Here is a 12,491-nt window from a genome sequence, read left to right as displayed (position 1 = left end):
CAGGTGTTTATGAATTTTCTAAGTCTCTGATGGTTACTGACTTCTATTTTTATTCCATTGTGGTCAGAGAATGTGCTTTGAATAATTTCAATTTTTTAAATTTATTGAAGCTTGTTTTATGTCCCAGCCTATGGTCTATTCTGGAGAAAGTTCCATGATCACTAGAGAAGAATGTGTATCCTGGTGATTTGGGATGTAATGTTCTATATACATCTGTTAAATTTCTCTATATCTCTCTCTCCTTTCTTTGTTTCTCTGTTGGTAGGGCTCCCTTTAGTATCTGAAGTAGGGCAGGTATTTTATTAGCAAAATCTCTCAGCATTTGTGAAAAATTTAAGCTCTCCCTCAAATTTGAAGGAGAGCATTGCTGGATAAAGTATTCTTGGTTGGAAATTTTTCTCTCTCAGAATTTGAAATACGTCATGCCACTGCCTTCTTACCTCCATGGTGGCTGCTGAGTAGTCACTACTTAGTCTTATGTTGTTTCCTTTGTATGTGGTGAGTTGCTTTTCTCTTGTTGCTTTCATAATTTGCTCCTTCTCTTCAGTATTTGACAGTCTGATCAGAATATGTGTTGGAGTGGGTTTATTTGGATTTATTGTATTTGGAGTTCACTGGGCATTTACGCTTTGTGTATTTATATTGTGTAGAAGGTTTGGGAAGTTTTCTCCAACAATTTCTTTGAATACTCTTTCTAGACCTTTACCCTTCTCTTCCCCTTCTGGGATACCAATGAGTTTTATATTTGGACATTTTATTTTATTTATCATATCCCTGAGATCCATTCAATTTTTTCGATTTTTTTCTCCAGTCTTTCTTTTGTTCTTTCATTTTCCGTTCTGTGGTTCTCAAGGTCACTGAGTCATTGTTCAGCTTCCTCTAGTCTTGTATTATGAGTATCCAGAATCTTTTTAATTTGGTCAACAGTTTCTTTTGTTTCCATAAGGTCATCTTTTTTTTATTTACTCTTGCAATTTCTTCTTTATGCTCTTCTAGGGTCTTCTTTATGTCCTTTATATCCTGTGCCATGCTCTTCTTCATGTCCTTTATATCCTGTGGCATGCTCTCATTGTTTGTCTTTAGTTCTTTGATTAATTGCACCAAGTACTGTGTCTCCTCTGATCTTTTGATTTGGGTGTTTGGGTTTGGGTTATTCATATCGTCTGGTTTTTTCATATGCTTTAAAATTTTCTGTTGTTTTTGGGCTCTTGGAATTTGCTTTACTTGATAGTGTTTGTGATGGTTGGGTTCATGTGTCAGCTTGGCTAGGTGACCCAGCTGTCTGGTCAAGCGGGCACTGGCCTGACGATTGCTGTGAGGATATCTGAGGCTGGTTAATAAACCAACAGGCTGGTTTGTTGGATCATCAGTCAATTGACTGCAGCTGACTGATGACTCATCAAGGGGCATGCCTTCCACAATGAGAGAATGCAATTGGCTGGATTTGGTCTGGGTGATCAGTTGAAGGCGTATAAGCGGGATGGTTAGAGAACCTTCACTTCTTCTTCGGCTGCCCAGTGAAGCATTTCCTGGGGAACTCATCGAAGTTGCCAGTTTGTTTCCTGAGGAGTTCATCGAGCACGTTCATCGAAGATCCCAGTTCATTTCCTGAGTAGTTTGTCGAAGTTGTCAGTTCATTTCCCGAGGAGTTCATCGGACATCTTCCTTGGAGTTGACAGTTTGCTGATGGCTCTGCAGAATTTGGACTCATGCATACCCACAGTTGCGTGAGTCAGTTTTACAATTTGATAATCAGAGACATCTCTCATTGATTCTGTTTCCCAAGAGAACCCTAACTAATACAGTGTTCTTTTAGGATACAAAGGATTATTGAAACCCCAATCTCTAGTTTGTCAGATCTACAGCTTGGTGGCGTACACTTTCTCTAACTAGCCAGCAGATGGCATCCACGAGTCACCTATTCCTCTCAAGTCAGTTCTCCCCAACTTTGTTACTCCCCTTTGAAATTCACTGTTATTCTCTGTTCAGTGCATGAATCCCCACCCCAACACCATTCCCTCCTTCTCTACCCAGTTTCTCCTTAAGGCTGTCAGTCTCCACTCAGTCTCAGTGAAGACTAACTCAGGTAAAGCCCAGGTATCCTTTATCCACTTTCATTGCACCTCCCTGTCTTGTCAGATTTCTGTGTCCCTTGAAGTGCCCTTAAGGGCCTCGGGCCCACTGTTCCTGACTGCAGAGTTGTTTCTTTTCCTTGAGTTTTCTGACCTGTTATTTGAAACACAACTCGTCTTCCTCATCTTATGTTTAACAGGAAGATGGAAATATACTAAAGTTCCCAGGTAATTCTCTAAGCTGCTCAGTCTTTTCAGAGACAAGCAGCCTTCAAACAATGCCTGGGTATTCATTTTCATTTGTTTCCTTTTTGCCAAATATCAGACAAAACAGTTGCTGCTATTGCTGAGCTTTTGAGAAATGTTGAGGAGAGTGGGGAGTAAACCAGGGTTGTAGGAAAGATAACAGTCACATAAATCAGGGAGTGAGGGAGGCAAAAAACATTGAGAAATGGAGGGGTAAGCTCAGGAGTTGCTCCACTGTATTCAGCAAAATGTGATCCCATTTACTTTTCTAATTTCTTTCCCTCCCTCCTTCCTCCCTTTCTTCCTTTCATAAAGAAAAACAGCATAAAATACTCTATTAAGTTTATTTTTAAAATTATTAATATTATTTTGTGGTGCCTTTGAGGCTCTGTCATCACTTGATAAAGTTGCCTTCAGACTTAAAAAAAGAAGACACCTCCAAGCAGTCCCCACACTGAAGATTCCAATTCAAATCTACAATGTTTGGGGGAAAGCAATTTATTTTTAAAAAATTGAATTGAACCTTGAAGAGTTATATCGAGAGTGAACAAAAGAGATATGGCAGAAACCAGCAACTCTCCATCAATCAAGGAAATATTGTCAGAAATGCCAACCTCCATCACCTTCCACAGCCACACTCCACTTCCCTTCCCAGTAGAAGCCAGTACTTGGAGAATAAAGCAGATTCAGAGTAAAAAGTGAGCCACCAGACAAGACTCAGACTTGCAGCTCTCTAGTCAGAGAGAAGAGCCCTAATTGTTCATCCCACTAAAACAACTCCATTTGATAAAGACTGGGCTGTTGGGCTTGGAAGCCCACACTGGCAGGTGCATTAGCAAAGCCTCAGGGCCACGGAACAAGGGTGGTGGTGGGGTCGACAGCTCCAGAACTCTGCCCTTAGCCTCACTAGCTGGTCATGGGGAGAAGTTGAAGTAGGACACCAGCAGCCACAGTGTGTTCCTGTGGTCTGATTGATGGGCAGAGTCTCTGGGATACTTTCATTAAGGAAGTAAATGGGCAATGAAAGACCCAGAGGTTCCTATGAAGTACTGAGATTAGGCCCAACCACATCAAAAGCCTTCCAAACAAGATGAATTAGAAAGAGGGCTTGGGAGGCATCTTTTTCTACTGAAAAGAGCTGGACACTGTGCAGAAGGTAGAGCCACTTCAGAAGGAAAATGAGGCCATGTTATTACAACTACAAATGGGTTGGTGCCCTTCAGGAGACTTGATGCTCACCACTCCAAAGCAAGTCCAAGTACCTTCTTCTCGCCAGGACTACACTATAGCTTCTACCTGGTGTTCAGGTTTCTGTCATGCCCATTCCCCCCCAACCATTCTCTACACAGCTCTCAAAGTCATCTTTTAAAAGACAAAAATGGAATCTCACCTCCTCCACACTAAAAACCCTCCAACAGCTCCTGATCCCACTGGAAAAAAAAAATCGCAACCAGATTCTTTACTGTGGCCATCACAACCCAAATGATCTGGCTCTTCCCCTCCTGTTCTACCATTCCTCTCTCTCTCCACCCACACTGTGGTTCCTTAGGGGCTGGTAAACTTTTTTTGTAATGGGCCAGATAATAAATATTTTAGGCTTTGTAAGTCATACAGTGTCCACTCTGCTGTTGTAGTGCAATGACAGGGGTGGGGCTAGGGTGAGGCAGATGAGACACCTAGGGCACAAAATTTAAGGAGACACTCACATGCAGGGTTAAAAGTGCAAACAACAAGCATAGACACACCAAGAATGGGCATGGTTGGGTTCTGATAAAACATTATTTGTCCAGTAGGCTGTTTGCACTAAGCTCCTGCTTCAGGGCCTTTACACTTGCTCTTTCCTATTCCTGGAATGCTCTTTCCTACAATTTTTGCATGGAGAGCTCCAAGGGCTAGATGAGTCAGTAGACAGATAAAGTGTATATTTGGAGCACCCAGCAAGGAAGGAGCCCTAGAAATGAGAAAATACTTGGGAAAGAATTTGACTTTAGCTATTTCAAAAAAAATAATTGAAGTAGTTACCACAGGAAGAAAATAGTACTTTGTTGACCTTCTTTGCACTTATTTTAAGTGTTGGTTGATTTATTTTGAACTGCACGGGGATGGGCTAGAAACAAGTAGAGCATCATAATCTCATCAGTGTTTAAGGCCTCTAAAATCCCAGTAAGGCCTTGCTGGCTTTTTTTGGTAATTGGCCACTGCTCAAGTGTTGCCTTTCTCCCACCACTCACTCACTAAATGGTGGCCCTGTTAGCATCTGTCTATCACATTCTGTTGTTTTGTTTTCTTACAGCACCTAATTGCTACCTCAAATAATTGTGTTTGTTCATGTGCTTCCTTGTTGACTGTCTGTCTCCCCTTTTGCACGTAAGCCTCAAAAGCATGGGAATCCTGATTGTCTTGTTTCTCTTTGCATCCTGGGCCTAGTACAGTGCCTGGCACATGGAAGGCATGCAAAAAAAAAAAAAATATATTTGTTGACTGACTGACTGAATGCCTAAATAAAGAACCTTAGAAATCAAGAGGCAAAACTATTTCAAGAATGAGTTCTGATCCTAAGTGAAAGTCTCTGCTTATCCTTCATATTGCTTTAAAAGTGACTCAGAACCTGGCTTGGAGAACTGAATCAACTTTAGCTAATGAGGTTAAATCAATTAAGGCAAAAGCAAATTTGTCAACAGAAGAATTTGGACCAGATCAGATTTGGTAGAAAAGTTTGCTACTATATCATGAGAAGATTTTCAGCTCTTTATTTATCTTTTTCTTACTGCTCTTTAGATTTTAATTACATTTTGGCCTATTTTCTAAGGAAACATTTACAGCAAGTTAAACATCCAAAAATAAAGGATTTATTGAAATGAATGAAGTGGAAATCATCATCAAATACGCAGAGCAATTTGTTCAGTATATAGTGAACATCTGATTTGTGTCAGGCAATGTGCTGGGTACAGGAATTACAATGGTAAACAGGTCCCTGTCTTCATCCTCCTGGGGTGATACACACATGAAACATACCCATTTAAACAAGGTGTGTCAAGTGTTGAAAGGCACTGTAAAGGAAATAAACAAGGAACTGAGGAAGACAATGCCCATTTTATTGGAGTGGTGAGGAAGGCCTCTTTGAGATGGCACAAAGGAAATGATGAGAAGCTACTTTTATGAAGGGTAGGGAGAAATGTATTCCAAGGTGATGACATAGCTTATGCAACATTGCTTAGGTAGCAAAGAGCTTGACTCTCTCTTTGTTTCAAGAAAATTCATGTGGGTGAATCATGGTGAATGAAGAAGACTGAGGCACAGTGATGAGCCAGTCATGGGAGGCTTTGCAGACCACATTACTAAGTTTGAATTTTATTTTAAGTGCAGGGTTTTTACAAAGAAAAGTGGTGTCATTTTATTTATGTTTTAGGAAGAGCATGCTGGTTTCTGTGTAGCTCCTAGAGCTAATGAATGAATTCAGCAAAGTGGCAGGGTACAAGATCAACACTCTCAAATCCTTAGTGTTTCTATATGCAGGACTGACAAATGGAAGAAGAAATCAAGAAAAACAATCTATTCACAATAGCAACTAAAAGAATCAAAAATCTAGGAAAAATCTCACCAAAGATGTAAAGGACTTGTACTCAGAAAACTACAAAAAATTGCTAAAAGAAATTAAAGACCTAAATAAATGAAAGGATATTCCCTGTTCTTGGATTAGAAGACTAAATATTAAGATGTCAATACTACCCAAAGCAATTTATAGATTCAATGCAATCCCAATCAAAATTCCAACAACCTTCTTTGCAGATGTGGAAAAGCCAATCATCAAATATATATGGAAGGGTAAGGGATCTTGAATAGCCACCTTGAAAAAGAAGAATGAAGTTGGAGGAGTCACACTTGCCAACCTTGAAACTTATTACACAGCTGCAGTAATCAAAACAGCTGGTCTTGGCACAAGGGCAGACATATAGATCAATGGGAATAGAACTGAGAGTTCATTAATCAACCCTCACCTTGAAAGCCAACTGATTTTTGCCAAGGTGGCAAAGACCACCCAATTGGGAAAGAATAGTCTCTGCAGCAAATGGTGCTGGGGAAACTGGATCTCCATTTGCAAAAACAGAAGGACCCTAACTTCATACCATATACAAAAATCAAGTCAAAATGGATCAAATGCCTAAATATAAGAGCTAGAACTATCAAACTCCTGGAAGAATACATAGGGACACATTTTCAGGACCTTGTGTTAGGCAATGATTTCTTAGATTTTTACAACAAAGCACAAGCAACAAAAGAAAAAAATAGATAAACGGGTCCTCATCAAAATTAAAAACTTTCGTGCCTCAAAGGACTTTATCATGAAAATAAAACAACAACTTACACAATTTGAAAAAATACTTGGAAACCACATATCCCATAAAGGATTAATCCATAATACATAAAGAAATCCTTAAGCTTAACAACAAAAAGACAAACAACCCAATTAAAAAATGGGCAATAGACTTAAATAGACATTCCTCCAGAAAAGATATACAAATGGCCAGAAAGCACATGAAAGGATGCTCAACATCACTAGCCATTGGGGAAATGCAAATCAAAACCACGAGATGTCATTTCATACCCATGAGAATGGTTGCTATTTGAAAAAAAAGAAAATTTCAAGTGTTGGAGAGGATGCAGAGAAATAGGAACACTTTCATTGCTGGTGTCAATGCAAAATGGTGCAGCAGTTTTGGAAGACAGTTCGGCAGTTCCTCAGAAAATCATGTATACAACTACCCTATGGCCTCCAGTCCTACTACTAGGTATATACCCAAAAGAATTGAAAGCAGGAACTTGAACAGATATTTGCCCACTGATGTTCACAGCAGCGTTATTCACAGCTGGAAAAAGAAGGAAGCAACCCAAGTGTCCAGGATGGGAATAAGAAATGGTAAGTTAAGGTTTAAAATGTATAGGGTTCCCCCTTTTCAACATGAAGAAGTTAGACTGGTCATTGCCCAAATATCCCTGAAGATTGAAAGAATGATTAAATGAAAGGGAAGGGTTGTAACAGAGAAGACAGGATTTAACAATTGATTATGACTACTGAATCATTATGTAGATACTTCTTTTTAAAAGGTATCTAATGTATCAGAACAGTTAGAAGGAAACACCTGAAAGTGGAACTGCAATTTCCTCTATAAACTACTCGTTAAGCTGTACTTTGAAATTTATCACTTTTCTGCATGTATGTTATATTTCACAATAAAAAATGTTAAAAAAAAAAAAAAGAATGAGCAATCAAAAAATATATACAGGGTTCCTATTTGGAATGATGGAAATGTTTTCATAATGGATGGGGTAACACCGCATTGTGAATGCAGTTAACAGCACTGGAATATATATCTGAATCTGGTTAAAAGGGAAAATGTTAGATTGCATATATGGTAACAGAATAAAAATTTTAAAAATTTCATGGAATTACACTACACAGACACTGAGCCTTAAGTTAAACCATGAACTTTAGTTATGGTACAGTTGTAAAAATGTGCTATCTTCAATTACAACAAATGTTCCACACAAATTGCAGGGTGTGGTGGTGGGGTGGTATATGGGAGTCTTGTATTTTATGCATGATTGTTCTGTAAACCCCAACTTCGTAAATAAAAAATAAAATCTTATGAATAGAAACATCTTTGGAAAAGCCCTAAAAGTTATGCAAAAAAGTGTTCTTTAAAATACTCCATATTGAAATTGACACTACTGTGCTTCTGTTGTTGATGTCATGTTTCTAGCCAGAGCTTTCTAGACATTTTCAGCTCAAGCAAGAGTTGAATTGGAAAATATTAATGCACATCCTTGACATGTCACACTTCCCAGAATCTGCACATGGCCAGAATAATCAAAGAACAGATGAGAGAGGATTAAATTTTACCATATACTGAGAAACAATTAAGAATTGATATTGAAAGTCACTTTCTTTGCCATCCTGTTAGATCTGGAAAGGAACAGGATGGCTAACTCCACAGGGAAAGGGACATAATCAGATGCTTCTTTCTCTAAACCCAATTCATACCCATGAGCTCAAGATACACAAATGCACTTCAGGCACTTCCCTTTTGTTTTGCCAGCTCCATTTAAATTAACTATATTTTCTGTGTCTTGAGGGGTGAACTGAGAAACACAGCAGACTGAGATGGTAGCTCATTACCAATAGCTATTCTCAACATACCTACACATCACTGAATTTATGTTGGATTTTTGGAAATACTGGGTCATAATTGGAATGGAGCAAGGAAGAAATGCTAATTTGCAGCTTGGAAAATTCCTCCTATGTAGTCAACCAAATAATTTATGCTAAGTTTTGCTTATCTACCTATGGACCAAGATTCAATAAGGAAACCAATAATTAAAATTGTCATTGCAGGTTAAAGTGTTACAGTGAAGAGTTATCACAAAAAAGATGACTTAACTGCAAAAACATTTCTATTCAAAGCAAGTGGCTCAAACTGATATTTTCCTTCCTGATCTCACTACATTGGAATCTCTCAAATGATATCCAGCATTATTATAAACTCACTTACTGTGTGACCTTGGACAGGTTCCATAACCTCTCTGTGCCTCATTTTTGTCATCTTCACAATGGGGAATAATAATAGTATCTATTTCTTTGTGTTGACATAAGAATGAATCAAGGTAATACTTGTAAAGCTTTTAGCATAGTGCCTGGAATATAGTATGCTAAGTGTTACAAAGTGTCGGATAAATCAATAAATAAAATAGCCCTTGGCCACCTTAAAGTCATTCAATATAATGATAAACTTCTTGATTATACTGTTTGGCAAAAGCACAAAAAAGAATATTTAGGTACCAGTTATAAAAAAGGATGTGATGAAACTTTATAAATTACCAGTGTATGTAAAAGATAAAATGTAATGTAAAATGATTTAGCAACTATGAAAAACAGTTTGGCAATTCCTTAAAAAGTTAAACATAGAATTACCATATGACTTGGCAATTCCACTCCTAGCTACATACCCCAAAGAACTGAAAATAAGGACTTAAACAAATACTTGTACATGCATGTTCATAGCAGCACTATTCACTGTAGTTAAAAGGTGGAAACCACCCAAATGTTCATTAATAGTGACCAGATAAACAAATTGTGGTATACGCATACAATGGAATATTATTCAGCCATAAGAAGGAATGAAGAATTGATACATGGTGTAATGTGGCTCAACCTCAAAAACATTATGCTAAGTGAAAGAGGCCAAAAACAAAAGGTCACACATCGTATGATTCCATTTATATGGAATATCTAGAATAGGCAAATCCATAGAGAAAGAAAACAGATCGGTGTTGTCAGGGGCTGGGAGGAAGGGGAAAAGGAGATTAACTGCTAAATGGGTACAGGGTTTCTTGGGAGGTGAAGCTGTTTTAGAACTAGATAGAGGCGGTGGTTGCATAGCAGTGTGAATGCAATAAATGCCACACAATTATTCACATTAAAAATGTGAGTTTTACCTCATTAAAAAGTAAATAAAATTTAAAAAATTTAAAAAGAGGTTAGTAGGATCTCTTTGTTAGACTTGCAAAGGCAGAAGCATTCCAAGCTTCCTCTTCCACTCACCAGAGACATCTGACTTAGAAAAGTGGCTTAATGTCCAGCCCCTCTGGGCCTTGGTTTCCTTGTCTGTAAGAAAATGAAGTTGGATTGGGTGACCACTAAGATCCCTTCAAGTTCAAATTCCAAGGCAAAGAAATTCAACACCCCCCTCTCATCCACATGCTTGCAAATTACTGCATCTGTAATGGCAGATGCACACTGCAAAACAATGTTGGTGTAATTAAATTACAGGGAAATTAATTTGTTTTAGTTATTAATATGAAAAAGTATTTTAATATTTATTATTATAATCACTCAAATTAATGGACAAAGTAACAAAAACAAATGCACTTCAGAAATCAGCCTGAGATTTGCCACTGTGATGCTCAGTTGCAGAGCCTGTGCTCGGCTCCAGCCTGCCTGCTCCCCTCTGTGTAATCACACACTGTGATTTTTGCCGGTCTCTGTATCTCTGACTCCTCTGCCAAATGTATCACCAGCAGCCACAAGCTGAGGGAGATTCTTGATTGATTAATAGGTGCCCTTGCCAAGCAGGGGTGGTGCCAACAGAATAAATTCCTCTCTGAACTGCCTACACTTTGCAATCAGAGTAATCTAGAACAGTTTAAGGCCACCAGTCACTACACCTTGCTGAGAATTATTGTTACAATGTGGATGAACCATAGAAACGTACTCTTTAAGATTTTCTTCCCTTCCTCTTCGTTACAACTTTACTCTGAAATTATTCAAATATTATTTGAAGAGTAATCCACATTTACCCAATCCTGGGATTTAAAGTGGGGTCAACATGTTCATTCTGGGTGGCAGGCTTATAATTCTCTGTATTTTACTGGCCACCACCCCCCTCCACTTTTTTCTGGTGTTCTGTAAATTTCCTTCTAATTATTCCTTGTAGTATCAGGTATATTTACAAAGAACCTTTAGCTAGAAAAATTTTAACCAGCTCTCAAAGGTATCTGCCATATTCCCCATTTAAATTTCTGATCCTCTTCAGGGATATCTGCTTCTGAGATGTACACAGTACCCCAAACTGCCAAATTCACAAGCCACTGCCTACCAGGGCCCACACTCAGGCTGCCTCGGACTATATGTCTCCTGGTCACCCCATTATCCATAATGCCCCAGATCCCTGGAGGGACAAAGCAGTTCCTGTCTATGTGAGGTTCAAGTACAAGTGGGGAGAAGGACCTTGTTTCCTTTTGGTTTTGCATCTCCATTTCATTCCTTGCCGCACATAAGCAGTTCCTGCAGCTTTCATTTTAGGCTTCTGGCTTCAGCCTGGGCATCCACCATGGTTGGATGGGGAGACAAACCTGAAAGACAAAAATCCCATAGAACGCCTAACTGTCCCCTCCACAGGCCTCCCAAACTTTTGTTTGAGATGATCTGCCTGATACTCCCTTTTCCAGTGAATACTCTTTGGAAGACTCTTCAGTCCCTTATGCCAAATAGACCCCTTCATCAGGCTTCCAAACAGGCTCAGACATGTCCAAATCCCACATGGCAGTGGCCATGGCTCAGGGTCAGACCCCAGCTTCCCAATAACTATTTTTTAGGCACCTTCTATGTGCCAGGCTCTGGAGATGCAAGGATGATGGAATTCTGGTCATCACAAAGCTGCTGTGGGAATTTGGAGGACAGGTCCTTGAGTACTGGCCAGTTCAAGCCTTTACCCAGATGTAAAGGTGCCAACTAATTAACAAAGGAGCCAACTAATCACCAGTTTGGTAGAGAACCTCCTCTCAATGCAACTAGAAATTTTGAAGTTACTTAAACACTCCAACACTGACTTCTCCTAGCACCCATGTACCTCTGACTGCTTTTTGCCCATCATAGAGTAACAATATCCCTTTCTTATTCTACTCTTTGTTCTTGGCCTGGACTTTACTCTATCTGTCCCTCTATATTTCTTTCTTCAGATGTAGCGAGGGGAGAACTATTGGAAGGAGGATACAAGAAAAGGCTGTAGTAGATTGTACAAGAAATAAAATGATACCTATAAAAACGGTATATTCTTTTGTTCAATGTAAATGAAGAACTGGCGTGCAACCTAATATAAAATTATAAGATATGGAAATGGATATGCATGCAATTGATGAAACTTCCTTTCCTGATTCTGATCTCTCATGTTTGATATAATAGGAAAGGAAATCAATAATCCAGAAAGCAATCCGCTTACCTTTGGATAACGAAAAGTTTCATCCCTCCTTGATAATGCAGCCGCTTGCTGGGAAAAATGAGAGGAAGGATCCAGAACACAGTTTATCTTTTTGAGGACATACCTATATTGAGCGTATGATTAATTTAGAAGGTAAAATTTCAGAACATCATCTTTTCCTTGGAAGCTTGAAAAGTGAATGGATGAAAACATCCGGAAAAAAACAACATATTTTGCAGGGTTCAATCAGATATGACCCAGAAAGTATTTCTTCATTGTGCACATTCCCCCTCTTTGAGAACATAGGGCCTTGCCCATAGTAAGGATTAGGAAAACGTTAAAGTGCTAATTTTAGATAGAACTGTATTCCCCCTAATCCTGTCAGTGGTTTGAACCCACTGACCTGGGTCAAACCGCA

Source organism: Choloepus didactylus, chromosome 4 (assembly GCF_015220235.1).
Source record: "Choloepus didactylus isolate mChoDid1 chromosome 4, mChoDid1.pri, whole genome shotgun sequence".
In the NCBI taxonomy this organism is placed as follows: Eukaryota; Metazoa; Chordata; class Mammalia; order Pilosa; family Megalonychidae; genus Choloepus; species Choloepus didactylus.
This window is presented reverse-complemented; position numbering follows the sequence as displayed.